A 15327-nucleotide genomic window follows, 5' to 3' on the forward strand; every position below is an offset into this window, starting at 1 on the left:
GTTCTACTACTTTTTACTTTATTGCATACATAGCACAGTGGCTTACACATAAGAAACCTATATCAGTAAATTGTGATTTTTTAAAAAAATCAAAAGGAATCTATAGCACAATGTATAGAATTCAGAAATATATATCATTCTTTTCCAATCTTGAAGTGATTTCCTGGAAAGTCATGGGCTTGGAATCACTACTCTATGTCAATTCACATTTCTTTACAAATAAAGCATTGTGCACTAAAAATGAAGTGTTTTTTTTTTTTTTTATTACCAGGATTGAATCCAGGAATAGATTATGATAAAATTCTAAGAACATTTATTTAGTTATATGTTTGGTTGAAGAGACACAACCCATGGAATTGTTTAAACTAAGTTCAATTGTTCTGTATGTCTGGAATTTCATATCCCAAGATTAGAGTACATCAGTTGGGTTTTTTTGTTTCCTTAAGACATACCAGCAAATCCCAGGAAATTAGAAAAATGCATCACCTTTAAACTTTTGTTCCATTTCTTCCCAGAGAACCCCATGTCATTGTATATGTGTAGTTTTTTAAAAATTTGTTTTAAATGTTGATAGACCTTTATTTTATTCATTTATTTGTATGCAGTGCTGAGAATCGAACCCAATGCCTCTGACATGCTAGGCAAGCACTCTACCACTGTGCCACAACTCCATCCCCTAGTTTGTTTATTTTTAGTACTGCATAATATTCTCATTGATGGTTTTCTATGAATTCCCTAGGTTTTTGCTTGTGTAGTCACTGTTATACCAGAAAAACAAAACTGATAATATCATCAACTCTATTTCTTCTGCTATCAGTAAGAACTATTACTATAATTTGCTTTTCTTTTGAGAAGAAGGTAGATATTAAAAAATGAATATATGGGAAGGGTGTGTAACCTGTCAAGTCTTCTGTGTTTGGTGAGTAAGGGACAAGTGGTTAGGGACCTGTCACCAAGTCAGACTTCCTTTGCAGTATTCTCTGGTACATGTCAGGTCTCCTGATTCCTCTCTTTTAAAATTTATTCCCCCTACTTTTTGCCTTCAGAAATTCACTAAAATCACTAGTCCCTGGGTGTGATCCCATTCTCAATTCTGTTGCATATTTGTTCTAATTTTTGTGCACTATTTTTTCCATTTCAGTGGAAAACTGAGAATGAATTAAAATCCACAGTATTCCAACTCCTTGTTTTTGAGAAGAAATTCAATATTTGGCTTTTTGCCTTAAATTATGAAAATACATGCATATAACTTAATAAATATTTAGATGGAAAGGATGATATCATTTAGCAAAATTCACCTAGTTGAGTGGAATATTGTTGATGTTGAATTAAAATTATTTTATGTATATTCTGAAAACAAAAGTGAAAATACTTTATTGTGATTATCTATTTATTTCTTGCCTTGGATGTTTAAAATAATTTAGAACTCATCTTTCTATATAAGTACTTTTTTATCATCATACAAAATCTAATGTGCAGGAGACCATTGAAAAATTATGCTATAAGGTTAAAAAAGAATATTTTTAAGAGTTAAGCAAACTCAAGTAGACATCAATCAAAATAGACTTTTTCCCAAAATCTGGATTGTGGACCAGCTATGGCAGAATTGTATTCAGAATTTTATTACATATGTGTATAGGAAAACATACAAAAATCTTGTTTATGATATTTTTAGGAGTTTGTGTGGGATCTTTTTGAAACTTTGAGTCTTAAATATATTTTGTGCAACAGAATCATGTTGAGAGTTGTGCAAACCCAGAATGATTAACTCCATCACTAAAGTGTCTTATTGAGCAATATTTATGTTGTTGAGGTGAGTCCAAACTTAGAATCCTTGTTTTCAATATGCAGATAAGAAAACTTTTATAATATCAAAATGCATTAATCCTGTCCAAATATACTTTCCAACACTACATATTCTGTAATACACCAGCATGGTGTAAATATTCTAAGTTTTTACTCCTTTCTTCATATTTTCTTCCATGTTTTGGATAGAGGGATGAAGGATTCAAAAGGACATGTCTTGTTTCAAGGAGGAAATATTGACAGATAATTTTATAATTTTTTCTTTCAAATTAAGATTGACATCAATGATAGCCAATGACCACATTTCAGTAAATTAAAAAAAGTTATCTTTATCAGTTTCAAAAATACTGTCATTGTTGGTCAATGTTTGGAACTGCTTCTCAAAATTTTTATAGAACGTGTTCCAGTTGCCAAAACTAATATAGTGTTTAATAATTTTGAGAAGGTATTTAGATGTAAGAGTTATGTGAGGACTCTAACTAACAATTACACCACGGGTTTTCCCTCCAAAATTGAAGAGAAGAAATCAAATGCACTAAATTTAGTGAACATTGCCTTATGTATTAGAGCTGTCTAGAAAAACAGATATTATGTATATGTGTGTGTATGTGTGTATGTATGTATCCTCTATATCTGTGTTTGTATGTAACATGTTATCTATTCAGAGGAACCAGGGGAGTGGTAGAGCATGAGAGAAAATGATTTATTCTAAGGTATTGTCTAACATGATTATTAAGTTTGAAATTACAGTTTTGTGCAGTTTAGAAGCTGGGGACTCAGAAAATCAAAAGCCTGAGAACAGTATGGATTTCAGAATAAGTATAAAGGCCTCAGAACCAGGAGGATAGAGGTAAGAGAGGAACTCAAATAAACTACACATTGAGATATGTCAGACAGAGAATGAATTAAACCTTCATATGCTTGTAGGCTCCATTCAGACTCTAAATAGATAGCATGACGGTTCGTACAACAGGAGGAAGGCTAGAGAATGTTTTTGGGAAACTTTGGCTTCTGGAAGCACAGTTTGAGGAGGAAAAGTCAGTTTCAGTTACAGCTGGTGTAATGTTTAGTTGTGGGAATAGGGGTGGAAGGAAGCACAGGAGTTTTGTAAGATTCACACAAAAATATTCATCTGACAGCTACAAAATTTGTCAATTTGTCACCCATACAAATTTTCTTAAACCATACATATCTCCTAATAAAAAGAATAACAAAGGCATCATTCTATACACCATGATATAACTATACTTCCTACAAAGAAAATATCACAAAAATCTTTCCCAAGAATTACAGTTAAAACATCAGCTGATGTTTATGTTTTCCTTTTGATATCCCACAACTAAAATACTTGATGAACTTTAAAATTACTTAAAAACTATGACATAAAATCAATACATCTTATATTATGTGAAAAGGAAATGAAAGATGAAAGAAAACAAGATATTATATGTATGCATATATGAAATATGTAAATTTATGAACACAAAATATCTATTCATAACAAAGTGTGAAGAATATTTTCATGAGAATTGCAATTCTTTTTTTTTAATAACCAGTCGTGGTGATAACTAGTTGGAAATGTTTATTTTGAGCTCATAGTTTCAGAGATTCAGTGCCTGGTGATACGACTACACTCTCTGGGCCAGAAGTAAGTCAAAACATCATGGTAAAAGGGCATGGCAGAGGGAAGCAGCTCAAATCATGGCAGTTTATATGAAGAGACACAGGGAAGGGGCAGCAGGATAAGACAGAGTCCCCAGACAGAGTTACAGCTCTAGTAATCGAATAATTGGTCCTCTAAACATTCTTGCATTGCCTAATGTGGCCTTCTGGGAGATACCTCAGATCCAAACCACAACATGAGGTTATGTGCTCCATAAAATACATAAAATATTGGAATGTTTTGGGGGAATGTTAAAAAATTTTAATCATGTTCCTATCAGCTAAATAATAATAGAAAAAATATCATTTCATTGGTTTTTGTGTTCTTCATTGTAAATTTATTAATGTATTAAGGGCTAAAATAGTGTAATTCCTTCCTACATTACATAAGTAGGATAATATTACAGCTCACAGTTCTACCTTGGTCTGGGGACTCATAAGGTATTTGCTCCATCATGTCGGCAGGTTTGTGTGTTGAGAAGATGATAATCACAGAAATATACTAGTCTGTGAGTTTCCTTATCTGCAATTTATTGAGAAAATTTGAATTTACCCCTTGTAGAACTTCAGCTGACATATCACATGGAGAAATACACTGAAGGAGGAATGTAAATATAAATAAAATAAGATGCTGAAGGCAGGTTTTAACCCTGAGTGCTCAATCTGTTAGAGGCAAGTTTTCTGTTTTGACACTTTAAGGCCTTTTGCAGGTTGAGTTGTATGATATTAAGCGATTTGAAAGCTTCACTAATTTAGGAAGCTAACAAAATGAAAAATTTAGTTAGCATGGATATAAAGAAGAAAGGTAAATGGCAAAATAGGAAGAAAATGCTTTAAAGCATCTGGAAAATAAAAAAGAAGCAATTCAGAAAAGGAAATAATTAACATCTCAAAATTTATTAGAATGTATTACTGAAGACAAATAATGTTAAGAATGTAGGATGTTAAGATGTAGGATGTCATAATGTCCAATGGGTATCTGTGAAAGACATGAAAATGAGAAAGCCTGGGCATTTGGGGCTGGAAAAGCCCCTTAAATGCTACCTTTGTCTTACTCTATCCTTTGTAAATATAATGAGTGAGCCATTTTTATTCCCATCTTCCATTTCCTCCTGATACTGAAATTCCATGCACATTACTAGTGATACTAATCAAAGTCTCACTCTAAAAGTTACTCATCTCTGTGTTTTGCCAAACTATAGTGACTTATCTTGCCTATGTTGCTTATACAAATATTCTTCTCAAACATTGCCGCCAGATAATTTTGCATGTATGATTCTAATTAGTCAGATGCTTCTTAAACAACTTCTAATACATTGTCTTGCTACTAGGTTCTCTCTCTCTCTCTCTCTCTCTCTCTATATATATATATATATATATATATATATATATACACACACACACACATATATATATATATATATAAACATATACATGGAAATTATATCTAGAATCAAATATATAAATATGAATGTTTGGATTAGTATGTTTGTTCTTGTGAATGTACAGATTGCATGTATGTAGATATTTTCTTAACTTTATTTGCTCACTCTGAATAATGTGATGTCTTTCTAAAACAACCTTGACATACCTCTGTAACCACTTCCTCTAAGGAATACTTGGTTATAGTCCACATGTGTCACTAATAGCCTTCTGGAAAGACTTTGCATACACATTTGTTCATAGTTATCTTCAGAGTGAGTTTCCTGCTACTTCAACAACCCCTAATTGAGTTGAAATTGAAATGGTATTCTTTCCCAAGTTTAATATTCTCAATATTTCCCCTTCAACAAAAATAGTGTTGTTCTGCTCAAAATGACCTAAGACATATATATGATACAGCTGACAATGTTTTCTATAGAATTTTTGTATACTGCCAGGAAGAGTAATCACTACTTCTTTCTTACTGGGCTTATTGGTACAGATATGTTGTTCTAATGGTCTCAGGTAATTTCTTCTACAAGAAAAGGAAATCAACATACAGATATTTGCAAATTCCACATCTGATACGATTTATATATATGACAGATACATGACAGATGCTCAACATATATGAAACAAATTTAATAAATCTATTAAAAATGGACAAAGACTTGAAGATATATATTCATGTCCAATAACATCTGTTACATGCAAATTACAGCAAAATAAATGCAAATAAAAGTGAGATATTACATTTTGTCTGTGAAAATTAGTACACTTCAAAAGATTATCCCTTCTGGAGAATACCTGGGTGGCAGCAGCAGCAACAGCAGCACAACAGGAGGAAGCTAGAGAATTTGGGGGGAAAATTTTGGCTTCTGGAAGCACAGTTTGAGGAGGGAAAGTCACTTTCAGTTACAGCTGGTATAAGTTTAGTTGTGGGACTAGGGGTGGGAGTACAAGAGTTTTATAAGATTTAAGTTAGAACTAAAATTGTTTTAAAGAAAAAAAGTCAACACTTTATTACTTTCTCAAACTAATTATTTTTTAAAGGTAGGAGGCCCTAGCTCTATAATTCCATCCATAAACTTTAATACCTTAAAATTATTCTGTTTAAAAGCTCTGTAGTTCCTTCTGTTCAATATATCATCAAGTGTCTGAGTTCTTGGTTCTCTTTTGAAATTAACTCCCATGCCCAAAAGGCTATATGGGATCCAAAACAGTATCAGATTTTCCCATGCCTTTTGGGTATCGGGTGAGTTGTGGAGACAACAAAGAAGATGAGATAGTGGAAGACTTGCAAAATGTGGGTGCCAAAAAGGATTTTCACAGGAGAATCCACAATAGCCTTCAGAAATAGGCTTAAGTTGGGGCATGAAGTAGGATTCATACGGGAACAAGAAGGCCTTTCCAGGTCTGACAAACTGCATGAGTTGGGGAAAGGATGAACCTAACCTGTTACGATGAGTCAAGCATTAGTGCTGGGGGCTCTACATAAAGATTAGGAAGCAAGAGGACAGAGTTGAGGTAAGCTTGAATAATGTGGCAAATTTGGACTTAATCCTCTGGGCAGTGGGTAAAGGTTTTTGAAACAGAGTAGCATGGGTAAGATCAGGAATGTCAAAGGAGGAACCCTTCAGAGCTGTGAGAGAATGATCGTTCAGCAACACATCTCTGGTTAGAAATTCAGCTCCTAACATCACATTTCCCAAGCATGGAAGGAGACAAGTTTTTCCAGAATACCTATGTTGTCTAAATCAAATCAACAGTCCCTTTCAGACTAATTATTTGTGTACTATGGTATTTTGAGTCTTTGGAGGGGCCAAAGCAGCAGGTTATATTTCAGATATAGTTTATTGAGAAAATTAAATTGCTAGCTTTTTGAGATGACCAAAAGAGCAACTGTTAAAAGTAATATTTTGTATGTTGGAGAGGAAGTGGGGGGAAAGGTACACACTCATACATGGTTGGTAGGACTGCAAATTGGTGCAACCACTATGGAAAGCAATATAAAGATTCCTCAGAAAACTTGAAATGGAACCACCATTTGACCCAGCAATCCCACTTCTTGGTTTATAGCCCAAAGACTTAAAATCAGCATACTATAGTAATGCAGCCATGTCAATGTTTATAAGCAGCTCAATTCACAATCGCTAAACTATGTTATCAACCTAGATGTCCTTCGATAGATGAATGGATAAAGAAAATGTGGTTTATACACTCAATGGAATATTAATCAGCTTTAAAGAAGAGTGAAATTATGGTATTTGCCAGAAAATGGATGGAGCTGGAGAATATCATGCTAAGTGAAATAAGCCAACCCTCCAAACAACCAAAGGCTGAATATTTTCTCCAATATGCAGATGCTAATTCACCATAAGGCGGGGGTCACTAGAGAATAGCATTACCTTATATTAGGTAGAGGGAAGTGAAGAAATGGGAGGGGAGGGAATGTGAGGATAAGAAAGATAGTAGAATGAAACAGACATTATTATTTTGTGTATATATGTGACTGCATGACCAGAATGATTCTACAACATGTACATTCAGAAAAATGAGAAATTATATCCCATCTATGTATATCAAAATGCATAAATACATTCTACTGTCATATATAACTAATTAAAACAAAAAAGATTAACAAAAAATGATTATCCCTTTTGTAATTAGTAATGTAGAACTTTTGTAACTGAAAAGATGCAACAAAGTAAGGTAAAAAAATGATTGCATACTAGGCACGGTGGTGCATGCCTGTAATCCTAGCAGCTCCAGAGGCTGAGGCAGGAGGATGGCGAGTTCAAAGCCAGCTCAGCAAGAATGAGGCAGTAAGCACTCAGTGAGACCCTGTCTCTAAATGAAATACAAAATAGAGCTGGGGATGTGGCTCAGTGATCAAGTGCCCCTGAGTTCAATCCCCGGACCCTAAATAAATAAATAAAATGATTACATGCTTTTAAAAGAGACAATTTCAGTCTCATTTTGATTAGGTTAATAGCTACCTCTATGCCCCATACTGTTAACTTTACCTTTGTGCCATACATTCACATCATCTCTGTTTTTATATGTGCTGGTGATCACTACTTGTTTCTTTTCTACTAGCAAAATTCTAATCTAATTTATCAATAAACATCCCAATAGAAAATATGAGCTCCATCATTGAGACTAGAGGTTATTAATACATCAACAACAACAATAAATATTACAGTATATGTATTTACATATCACTGTTCAGAAATCAAATCTAAATTTTACCATAAATAAGCTGCTTTCTTTCCTGAGTGATTATTTATTATATTACACTGCTCCTACTCAAATAGAACATCTGAGCATGTGGATATCACGCTAAAAATTTCTCACAATTTTTCTATAAAAGTAAACAATAAAGTCCCCAACTTAGCTTTTTAAGCCCTATGTAATCTTACTGCCTCCCTGATAACATCTGTTCTCTCCCTGCCTCACTCTTTTCAGCTTAGTCACATTTACAACTTTTGATTTCTCCACAATCCAGACTACAAAGTCATGTGCCGTGTCAGGGGTCCACAGGCATCACCAGGTTAGAAATAAAGACTCCTAAGCCCTAGCCCATAACTAATGAAACAGAATTTACATTTAAACAAAATATCTAGGAAATTTATAGGCATTGAAGTTTTTGAAGCAGATTTTATGTTCTGCCTCTCATAGGAGTTCATTGTCTTTCTTCTTCTTTGACCCTCACTCTAACCTTAGCCTATTACAATTTCTCATTAGATTTCTGATGGAACTGGTAGAGCTATGTTTATGTCTGGAGATTGAGGTACAGTTTCATATGCACAACTTTATTTGGGGTCAGTTCCTGAAGGTAATGTAGACATTTTCCCTTATTAAAATTGTGCTTTAAGAGAAAAAATATAAGGAGATCTTCCTAGCTTCTCTGTGATTTGGATTTAAAACAGAAAAAAAAAATAAAAAGCTAGTCAGCAAAGTGGGTGTATGAGGGCATAACTTGAAATTCAATATTGGCAGTTAGATACCTGGAGAGCTCCAAAGATTCTGGTCTTTGCAACAGAGATTGAGAAAGTGCATATAAGCTAAGACTATAGCAGTAGAACCACATCATGGCAGAGGGGTAACTTGAAAGAAAATAGAGGAAGATAATAGTAGATGAGTTGGGTGTGGAAACAGCTGCAGAACAGAAAAGAAATCTGAACTTAGCTAATCTGGTACTTCAGAAAAGCTGTATAGCAGACTGTTACTTAGAAATGTTCCACATTTCTCAATTAATAAATGGGGTTCAGTGTTGGGAATCTTGTGGTTGAGATCATACCTGTGATTACTATTTTGGAAATATAAGTCTCTGTATTTTTCTTTTCCTGAGGATCATAGCAAACATTACTAGGCTATTCCTCCAGAATCTACCATGTGGCTCAGCATAGTGCTAGCAGAATGCCAATGAAGCAGGCACAGAGAAGAAAGTATGTGGCAAAATTTGGATCAAAGATGTAAAAGAGATTAGAGCTTCCTCTGCTCTTGTTTCTGTAGGCTCAGGAGATCAGATGAAGGCTGTCAGGAAGCAAGAAGAGTGCATGTGTGCATTAGGGGACTGGGACTCTCTTTGCCCTATTCGTGGGCAATGCACCGTATGGTACTTCCACTCATGGTGATTGATTGTTTCACCCTGCAAGGGTGTTTTAGGATATTACCAAAACCCACTTGGGAATGTGTTGACTTAATATGGACACAGTAAACTCCAGAAGATGGAATTTGCTATTCTGTGCTACCATATACCTAGGATCAGGGAAGCTGAGAGTCATTTCTACCAGCTCTGGTCACAAACTATTCCAACTGGTGCATGTAAAATAACACAAAAGAGAAAGGGGTAGATAAACACCACTCTTGTTCTCTGTAAAAGGTGTATAGCACTCCCCTCAAAAAATAAAACAGGAAAAGAAGAGATGATTGTTGTAGGTATTAAATGTCCAAACCCCCCCCCAAAAAAAAACAGGAAAAGAAGAGATGATTGTTGTAGGTAGTAAATGTTCACCCTTGTTCACAATGTTAAGTCCCTTACTAGAAAAAACAATTCTTTCATTTTTCTTTAAGACTTTGATTGCATTTGCAGATTGGTGTGTGTCTCTATGTGTGTTGCTTCTTTTCTCTTTTATTATTACTCTTTCTTTTTATGATCTATTGTTGTTATAGTTTTATGTACTCTTTCTCTTTTTCCCCTTTCTAATAGCAAAAATCTCAATCCTGAGCACCTTGTGAAAAGGGGGAGATGAATAACAAAAACAATGGAAGAGATACAGTATTATACAGTATTAAAATTAAAAGCAAATATCAAACAATATTCTTTGATTCTTGGCCTCTTTTTCTTTTTCATTTTGGTTTTCTTTCTTCTGCTATTCCCTTTCATGTTTTTTGTATTGTAATTTTTTATTTTGCCTTCCTCATCCCATTTTCTTCTTGAGTGGTAACTGAAGGCAGGTGGGGAGTGGCTGGAGGGGGTGGGTGTCAGGAGCCATCCATGGGCTGTGTATGTGATTTATTGTGCATAGTAGCAAAATGAGGGGCTAGGCCTGGCTCTGCGAACTCCCTGTCAGGGATTGATTGCATTATGCAGGTGCGCCTCCCCCTCTAGCTTTTTTTAAAATCTATTCATCTGTAGAAGGGTGCCCAAGTTGGTTTCATAGCTTAGCTGTTAAGAATTGAGCTGTAATAAGCATTGATGTGGCCATGTCACTTTAGTATGCTGATTTTAACTCCTTTGGATGTATAGTGAGGAGAGGTATAACTGGGTATTGGTGGTTCTATTCCTAGTTTTTTGAGGACTCTTCATACTTTATTCCAGAGTACTTGCACCAATTTGCAGTCCCACAGCAATGTATGAGTGTATCCTTTTCCCCACATCCTCACCCATATTGTTACTTGTATTCTTGATAATTGCCAGATAATTGGAAATATCAAGGAGTGTGTCTACAGACCCTCAATAGCTATGCCTTTTTGTGACTTAGTCACCATCTGTGGTTTCTATATTCCCTGTTTTTTTGTGTTGTAGTATTCATTAAAGTTTAGTTGTGTGATATCCAAAATATTGACAACATCAAAAATGGTAAGGGCCAAAATTATATGAGATAAAATATTTATTAAAATTATGACTATAAAGAGAGAAGAAAATGGAATGAGGAAGGCAAAATAAAAATTACAATACACAAAACATGAAAGGGAATAGCAGAAGAAAGCTGATTTTAAAAGCAATGGACTGATTAATCTGGCAGAAGAAATGTCTAGACAGCATAATATTCAGGCAGTGTCATGGATATTGCTGGCAACTTTTAATCAAATTTATTGTAAAAATAAGGAGTAGAAAGCAAAGCAGAAATGTTTGAAAGGTTTTGAAAGGTTTGAAAAGGATGGTCCTAAAAGGTGGAAATAAAACTGGGCCTAAGGAAGTTACAGTTGTTAAAGACACTACCACCACTAAAGAAATGCTGAAGACTTGGCCCAAAGATGGCCTGAGGGCATCTCAGGAGCTGGCTAGACCACACCTATCTCAGGCTCTTGAGAGTAAGGTGAAAATTCTCTTGAGTAGAGACCAATGGTAAATCCTTGCACCGGGTGGCCTAGGAAGATTTTGTTAACTTACTCAGCCACTCAAAACCTGATGCAGCAAGGGTCCCAGGAGGCTTGGCTATTGCTTGAGCTGGTGGCAGACCTTGGCATCAGCCCCATGGTGCTGGTTCTGCAGGAATTCAGGATGCCTAGAAGGCCAGGCAAAGTGCACCAGGGTTAGAGTCCCTGAAGACACCCTGTCATGAGCAGAGCTATTAATAATTACTCAGAAGCAGATTGTCTTTAAATGCAAGTTTATATTCGATCACTCCAATCATCAAACATAAATGATTAATGCCAAAAGTGTTTGGTGTGCTGGAGCACCCCAACTGGCATTTAGTGCACATTAACTAAACCACACAATCCTAGGGCAACCACGAGCCCCACAATACCTCTCCAGTGCCACGTGACTTCTCTTAGCTGAAAAGCACATGCTGTCATTGTCTGGTGGTTCTCTCTAGCTGATGCTTGGATGTCAGGGAATGGTGGAGTTGATCTGAGGATGGAAAGCAAGGCAGCCAGTCTCACTGATGTCCTCAGAGTAGCCTCATTGATGTGGCAGGACAAGTGGTTCAAATATAGTTCCAAGTTGGTCGTATACGTTGGTGATTAGTTACACCCAGTTAAAGTCAATGTGCATTGGGTATGTCCAGTGAGGTGATGTACTGTAACAGGGCAGGTTCTTTGCACATGTCCATGGAGCTGTGCTTCCTATCAATTTTATCCAGTCATTGTTAAGTGTGCCTATGGTTAGGGCCCCTTACAACTCCTCATCAGTTGCAACCAGACATGACTAATCATGCCTATGGCCAGCAACTTTGTGAGTCCCAGCATGTCCCAACATGTCTATTGCCGCGTCCCCTCGCCAGCAAAGGAAACACGACACAGGATTCTTCCTTCAGCAGTTTATTCAGGCCTTTATTTTGACATGTCTTCTAGTTTCTACTTCTACTCCTACTGCTACTTCTACTGCTACTCCTACTACTACTACTACTACTACTGCTACTACTACTCCTACTACTACTACTACTACTACTACTCCTACTACTACTACTATTACTACTACTACTACTACTGCTACGTGCCCCAGCCCTAATAAAGCAGATAAAGCCCCAATGCACAATTGCCACGTGGATCTTTCTCATAGGGTGTTTTACAGCTACGTGCCAACTCTCCCAAAATAAGGAGTTGTTTATCACAGGCCACGGCGCCTATCAGCGCCATCTTGTAATGGCGGCCACAGTACACAGAAACGGCTCACTACAGTCTATGGCAGATGCTCCTTACATACCCCCTGAAAAATCAAAGTGTGGAGATGTGAGGAGGAAGCTAAAGCTGCATTGGAGATCCCCAAGATTAACGTATGCCAATATGGTGAAACCTCTGCTGAGGATGACTACAGGAATTGAGCTGAGACAAGCCAACAGAAAGGCCACTTGGGCTGCAGCCAACATGGCCACCAGGGCAGAGCTACACAAGCCCTTTGGAGAGAACATCATGATGCCATGTGTCCCAGATGCTGAACATGAAGCTATGGGACTTGTTTGCCCATGTGGCTTTTTTTCTATGTCCCTAATTTTGTGAATGGAAATGTTTACTCTGTACAATTATATATTGGATACTTATAAATTTCTTTTAATTTTTATGGGAGCTCACAATGCAAGATTGCCTTGAGCCTCAGAGAGGGCTTTGGACTTGAACTTTGAGCAACCTCAGAACTGTTGAGACTATGTGGACTCTTGGAAAAGGACTAAATGTATTTTATATTGTCATATGAGTGTGAACTTTTGGGGATCAGAGGCAGAATGTTATGGTTTAGATGTGAGGTGTCCCCCCAAAAAAATCTCACATGTGAGACAATGCAAGAAGTTCCAAGAAGAAATGATTGGATTACAAAAGCCTTAATCCAATCAGTGAATTAATCACCTGCTGGTATTCATTGAGTGGCAAGGCAGGGGGGGTTTCCCTGGAGGAGTTGAGGAATTGGGGGTGTGGCTTTAGGAAATATGTTTTGTATCTGGAGAGTGGAGTCTTTCTGCTTCCTCAGCTTTATGGGAGCTGCTTCCTCTTTTTCCTACTCTAAAGTTGTTCTGGTTGGGTCCTTTTAGTCATAGCAGGGAAAAAGCTAATAAAAGTCCAATCTCTCCTATATATGCAAATTGCATAGGAAAATAAACTTTGAATTTAGAATAAAATAGAGACTTGTCATGATTGACATATCATAACAATCTTCAGGGTTATGATGAACATTTGTCCCAAATGTTGTCCTCTTCCTTTGTCATCAGCCTTTCTCTGATACTTCTTCTTTGTTATGTCTCTCTTAGAATTATCCTTATATTTCTCTGTTATTCTCTTCCTTCCTATTTCTTTTCACACAAAATTTCCCTTTCATTGTCTTGTTTACTTTCCCTTCTCCATGATTTTGTCTCATTTACAAATTTTCATTAAAATGTTGTAAGTGGAAAATGTTTACATCTTTCTAGGTGAAGTAAATAAATGCCAAGTTTTCTCCAGATTTCATAGAGTACTCTGTATAATGCTCTTTATTCTTGCTTCCAATTCAATTGAATAATTATCTGACCTTAATTCCATCACAAATTAGAAACTAGCTGGGACTGGTGTTTCATGCCTGTAATCCCAGCTGCTTGGGAGGCTGAGACAGGAAGATCTGGGTTTCAAAACCAGCCTCAGCAATGGTGAGGCACTAAGCAACTAAGTGAGACCCTGTTTCTAAATAAAATACAAAATATGACTAGGGATATGCCTCAGTGGTTGAGTGTCCCTGAGTTCAATCTCTAGTATCCTCCAAAAAATATTTAAAAAAAAATCAGAAACTATTCTCTCAAAAGTCATTAAAAATATCTTAATTTCCACTCTCAGTACTCTCTAGTCATTTCTTGTCACACCACACATTACTTTTGACCTTTAAAAGTGTACTTCACCTTTTCCTCCTTCAATATCTTTTCTCTGGAAAGTTGAGTCCATATCACTCAACTTTCCAGATCATTCTTCTAAGCAATGTTTTCTGATCTCTCCTTGTCTCTTTTTTGTTAGAGCCAGAACTCTTTATTGCAACAGGAAATGAATTTATTGAAATCATATAGGCTCTTAACTTAGAAAAGATAAGGATATTAAAGAAATAAACTAAAAATAGGCAGTAGTAGGGAAGGCCAGTGCAGTCAGTCAATAGTCAAATCCATGATCTAGTAGACCTGCACCCAGCTATGTGCCATTTGTGGGTTATCTTCTTTATACCTTAATTCATGAAAAATGTTTATTTAGACTAACATTAACAATGCTCGTGTATCATCAGTTTTGGAGTTTGACTGGGGTACATAAACCCATTCTAAGAGACTATGCAGATCCTTGTGATTGTGAGATTTAGGCTTTATTCAGCTTCGCATCATCCTTGGTGCCAAGGAACTCTTCCCAGTGCACACTCTCCAACCTCAGGCAGCACAATTATCACCAGGCCATGTTCACAGACACAGTTCTAATCCTCCTATGGCATCAGGCAATGACCTGTGTCCCAGTGGGACCAACTTATGTTTTGGCCTGCATCACTGACAGCAGCAGCATAGCTCCTGGTATACTCCTAAGACTGCACAGATCCATGTGGCTTCGAGATTCAGTTTTCCCTCAGGTTAGCATCAGCCTAAGTAGCATCAGGGACTGACTTCATCAATACTACTCCAGTAATGAGCAAAAAAGATTATGGCCCAAGACCCAATTTTCTGGAGGTAAGACTGCACTGTAGGCATAATACTTTGCCCTGGAATTCAGTGTTGCTTGACATGTAGTTCAGCGAGCCTACATGGTGTCAGGGGAAGACATTGAGCTCTAGTATAT

This window comes from Urocitellus parryii, chromosome 2 (genome assembly GCF_045843805.1).
Source record: "Urocitellus parryii isolate mUroPar1 chromosome 2, mUroPar1.hap1, whole genome shotgun sequence".
NCBI classification, from domain to species: domain Eukaryota; kingdom Metazoa; phylum Chordata; class Mammalia; order Rodentia; family Sciuridae; genus Urocitellus; species Urocitellus parryii.